The sequence below is a fragment of the Limulus polyphemus genome, unplaced genomic scaffold (assembly GCF_000517525.1).
Source record: "Limulus polyphemus unplaced genomic scaffold, Limulus_polyphemus-2.1.2 Scaffold1769, whole genome shotgun sequence".
Taxonomy (NCBI): domain Eukaryota; kingdom Metazoa; phylum Arthropoda; class Merostomata; order Xiphosura; family Limulidae; genus Limulus; species Limulus polyphemus.
This window is the reverse complement of record NW_013667379.1, coordinates 11,172-16,676: the sequence shown is the minus strand read 5'-3', so window position 1 is coordinate 16,676 and position 5,505 is coordinate 11,172. Positions and strand designations below refer to the sequence as shown.

The following is a 5,505-nucleotide window of genomic DNA, read 5'->3' as shown; positions in this document are numbered from 1 at the left end:
CAAACAAACAAAAACAAACATCTCACATTATCCCAGAGAATTGTATTGACCTTTTTATATGGTGGAGAAGTTTGTCTATGCATCGATCAGTTTTTACCTGAAGTAGCTTAAAACTGTAATACTCACTGTTCACTAATTTTATGTTGTCTAATATGAACTTATTTTGTTTTATACCACTAATGCTAAATCCGACAAGCCAAGAAAATATGACTGCCATATTTGGCTGAAAAGCTGGATAACCTTTGCTATCATTAGCCTAATTAGACCATTGTTCAAATCGAAGGAAAAACAGAGGAGAACATCATTCTCAGTTAGAGCCTACTGATTCTCTCTGTGCTAAATGTTATCTCCATTAACCATTGGTAAAGCTGGTTTTTTAGTTTGCCTTTAGTGTATTTTACGCAATCAATGAGATAATTAAAGAAATTGGATTTTTGGAAACAAATCAACTTAAAAATCTTTAGGTCTAGTTTGTATTTTCTTGGTTTCGAGGCTCTTTTTCAAGCCAGAAACGACCCTGTCGGTTAATGATGAAGTACTGTAGGACGTTCAGAAAGGAAACACTACACGAGAAATGATGTTACGCGAGATAGAAACACGAGAATTAAACAATGTTATGCGAGAGTGTTAGTATATTTTACTCTACTTTACGTTATTCGGAGTTCCCTTTGTTAAATAGTAACACTTCAACAATAGAATTAAACTGAATAGACCTAAATCCACGATGCCCTCTAGATCCCAAATGCTCTTGAAAGGTTAATTATTTTTTAACTCACGGTTCCCTGGTGGGACAGAGGTAAGCCAGGTTGTAGACTTACAACATTTAAATTCGGGGTTTGATTCCCGCGATAGACACCAAATAGCCCAATGCAGCTTTGCTCTAAATAAAAACAACAAATCTTATATTGTGTTTAATACTACGTCAACGAACTGGCTTTTTATAGATAATTCGTACATTTGTAGTGGAAAAAATTAGCTAACATTTGGGTTTATTAGGTAAGTAGTTTTATTTGTAGTTTTATGATGATTATCGTCATATACATTCATGTCTTCTTTTTAATATCCAATAAAGTAAACACACTACTCCCAGATGTAGGTTAAAGTTCATCGCACAGCAATAAGAATATTCTTGAAAATATATCATGATATCTGAAGCACGGCCACAAAATCTGATTATATTTCACATTAGCACACTCTAATTGTGTTTCAAACGAGCGATAATTTCACTATAACATAGCTTCCTCACGTTTAGCATAGGATTTTATTTCATTATCACACTGTTAACATGTTTTACCGGAATATCATTTCTCCTTAGAAAACATTTTCGTTATGTTTCACAAAGAGTGTTTTCTCCTTAAAATACATTTTCACCATGCTTCACGCATAGTAGTTCTAGCTTTTCGTAAATCAGTAATATCAAGGTGGAGTTTCTAGGTAAACTAAACGATGTATTTAAAAACAAGATGACTGTTGTGACGGTTCGCGATGTCACCATACACACTACACGTACTGTACACTTGGGGACAGACAGATACGTATATATAGTACAAGAGGATGGGCCTTACATAAGTTTACCTAATTAATGAACCAATGGTATATTCGATCAGATATACAATAGAAAATATAGTATGTTGTTACTACAACTACATGAGTGCGAATGAACGGGTTTTGGTGTTTTTTTATAGGACACTTTCACTTCTTAAAGCAAGGTTCAAAGTGTTTGTCTTCCTTGTTTAAAAGCTTATAACGTCGAATGTCAGAGCGAGGATTTTTTTTATTAACGGGATGTAACTTACATCCCGTTAATATCTGTAGGTTTGTGAGAATAAACATTTAATGTCTGTAGGTTTGTGTGAATAAACATTTAATGTCTGTAGTTTTGTGTGAATAAACTCGTTCTTTCATTATTCCCCACAAAATAAGTGAGCTGAAAAGTCATTCGGTAAAATTACGCATGCCTCCCCCCTTGTATACACATATATATATATATAACGCTTCATCCAAGCGTTATTAGGCCACATGTAGACGGCTTTTGTATTTCTTGTTTTTGTATCATTTGGAGGACATGTCGACAAAACATAATAGAACTGTATCTTTACTCCGTAACCTTGTTTTTAGATGTATAATGTAATACAATACCGTTCAACCGTTAACGGTGACTGTATAGCTAATAATTTCATGACTAATATTTATCTTAATTTTAAAACTGTAAATTTTTCCGATGAAGTATGTGTGCAATTACAAACTGACTTTTCAGGAAGCTGTAGAGAAATGACGCATCTCTAATACGTGCAATAATCGGGTACCAACCACATTTTGCGTGACGAAGTGACTTCCAAACAAGTCATCTGGTAGTGCTGTTAAAGTTACCTATTGTATTTTAACCTTAATATTTGATTCAAATTTAATCTTTTATTTATTATTCCTCGATATAGATGTATTGTGATATAAATAAAGAGAGATTTCAAATATTAAATCTTTTAATTATATTAAACGGAAGCTAGAATTTCCACATTTTTTATCATAACAGTATTGAAACTTACAGTTTGCCTCAATTCTTTTTATGCGTTTAGGTAAAATTAAATAAATAATACTACAGTATATGTTTTGTTCTATTTGTTGCTGTAAAAACAGAGGCGATTTAACTGCTTATTATGTGAACATATTACCAATCATAAAATTGTAAAAAAAGAAACAATTGAAAAGTAATTAGCTAACTTGGTCTATTTTTAGCTTTCTGTATTTGTTTATATGAGTTCCAACACTACAAATAAAAATGACGATGACTACGTTGTTTGGATTGTTTGTTTGTAATTAAGCACAAAGCTACACAATGGGCTATCTGTGCTCTGCTCACCACGGGTATTCAAGCCCGGATTCTAGCGTTGATAAGTCCGCAGATATACCGCTGTGCCACTGGGGGGAAGACACGCAACATTTGAAAATAAGTGTGATAAACGTGAAATAAAATATTCAACCAACGCTTATATTTCAAAAATAAGAGAAACTTGGGCAAGTTATCACAAACTTTGTATTCAAAAAAATGCGAATAGTTTGAAAACAAAGGAACTTAAAAACTTCAGAGATCTTTAAATTACTTTCTCTTCTACATCATATTATTTACAGGGATTGGACAAAAAAAGAAAAGAAACATCCAGTGGAAGAGGTTCAGCAACGTGTGCTTCCATCTTTAGTTATTAGTACTGTTTCAGTTCTTTATAGTAGAGCAGCTGCTTGTTCTGGAAAGGTATGCTAAGGAAATAGGCTTCATTCCTTGAGGACACAATCTGAACGACGGTTCTCTCATGGTGATCATTCAACCACTTTTACCATCATTGGATAAGACTTATGAAATATTCGCCATACTGTAATAAAATTTGACATTGTTTCTCTTGTAAAGCCAAGAAGTAGCTTTACAATCCGTCCTAGCCTGGCACAGCCAGATGGTTAGGGCGCTCGACTCGCAATCTGCGGGTCGCAGGTTCAAATTCGCGTCCCACCAAACATGCTCGCCCTTTCAACCCTATAATGTGACGGTCAATCCCATTATTCTAAGTAAAATAGTAGCCCAAGAATTGGAGGTGAGTGGTGATGACTAGCTGCCTTCCCTCTAGTCTTTCACTGCTAAAGTAGGGTCGGCTAGCGCAGATAACCCTCGTGCAGCTTTGCGCGAAATTCCAAACAAACAAACAATCCGTTCAATTTGAAAGTCAGTTAAATGACTTCTTTCTCATGCCTCTCAACAAATAACATGGAATAGAGCTTATATATATATTCAAATAATACAGATCACCAGTATCGCCTGTGTTAGAAGTCATACGAATAACAAAGTAATCGGTTAGTTGAAGATCTAGTCCAATTAAAATCTGGGGAAGAATGGACAGATCTTTAAGCAGATGTCTCCCTTTGTGGGTCCAACCCCTGTACATTTTACTCAGTATCACATTACTTAAAAGTGCAGTAAATTTGGTTCATAGTAAGAGATAACTTGATTAAATGTTGTTTGTTTATGTTGTTTTTTAGTTTGATTTTTGACCAGACTTCTTTCAATAAAACTAAGGGTTAAACAAGCTCTTACAGAGTAAAGTATCTTTATGATAACATGTGACAATAAATGATGAAAGATGAAACAAGTATCAAGAAATGTTATAATAGTTATAATCAATGCTTAAAAACTGGAAAATCTGACAATTTAATAAAATAAGCACGTCACCATATTAATGAATTTTGTTCCCATCCTTATAACGTATAAGTCGTTTAAAAAAAGTTGAATAATAATAATATACAATTATTTTTAAAATTCCAGACTAATTTTTTTATTGCAAGTGTTACAATGAGAGGAGGTTATATTTCATCTTGCGATAGGGGATGGTCGGAAGAACTCATACAATACGTACCTTAACAATTACTATACGGTAGCGCAAATTTTGTACGTAAAAACATACAAAAGAATATCATTGTTACATTACAAAGAACATAAAATTCTTTACAATGCTTCCATAAAGCACCAAAATAATAACTTTCATAAAAACTGTAGAAAAATGTTTGTTAGTCAAGTAAAAAGTCTTCTGTTATTTATTTGTCTACAATAGAAAACACTCGTACAACTAGGCTAACTCATCGTAATTTCCTTGAAAGGAGGCCGAAGGCCACCTGGAGAGGTCACCTGTATTTATTGTCTGTCAGTTAGCCAGTAGACACTAAATTGACGTCGCATAAATGTTGCAATGTAACATTTGATTTAAAAACACAACTATAAATAAAGAAAGTAAAGGAATTTGAAACATTTGTAATTACACGTATAAAGTTTGTGTAATATTCTTTCTTCACCGCAAGCTACTTACATTTTTTATCAACAAAGTTCTGTATTTCAGCGTGAAAGAAACATGGGGCCCAATCTATTTTTAGGCTTCCCACGTGTCATTGCGTCAGACCGGTTCTGGGAAATTCCGCTTTTCATTCCAGCCAAGGGCAGTCCAAAACATGAGACAAGGTTACCATAATAGTTTCGGCGGTGTCGAGAGTTTTTGAGGGTAGCTTGGATATCCACTTGTTTGAAAATGCCGTTCTTAGTTACCTTGTGGATTTTCAAACATAGATTATTTTTGGTCAATGTAAGATTCCATATAGAAGGGGCAGAAGTTACAGGTACTGAAAATAGAAAGTTAAAATGGGTCATGGTTTCAGGATCCTGCGTGAAAGAAAATGAACTAACAGTTTTTATAATGTAATGTAAATATTGCAGAGGGTTTATTTACAATGTTGACAGCTTAATGCGAGTCTAATGAAATAAAATAATCAGGAATTAACATAACTGAACCAGGAAATGGATACCAAAATAACAAGGTCATAAACACGTTTATATTATTATACAAGATAAAGAGGTTTTGTTTGTTTGTTTTTTGAATTTCGCGCAAAGCTACACGAGGGCTATCTGCGCTAGCCGTCCCTAATTTAGAAGTTTAAGACTAGAGGGAAGGCAGCTAGTCATCACCACCCACCGCC

At 34.1% G+C, this 5,505-nt stretch overlaps 1 protein-coding gene across 2 annotated transcripts in view; it reads right to left on the bottom strand.

The window, feature by feature from the left end:
* LOC106464878 (leucine-rich repeat-containing protein 15-like) overlaps positions 1–5,505 on the bottom strand; it is a 25,100-nt gene that overhangs the window by 8,805 nt on the left and 10,790 nt on the right. Inside the window, exon 1 of one of the 2 annotated variants that reach the window (XM_022392681.1) lies at positions 4,845–4,920. The exons of the other annotated variant lie outside the window; for it this stretch is intronic. The gene's annotated coding sequence lies outside the window, so the exon portion shown is untranslated. Of the gene's footprint in view, positions 1–4,844; positions 4,921–5,505 lie in introns of those variants that run through there. 2 annotated transcript variants of the gene reach the window in all.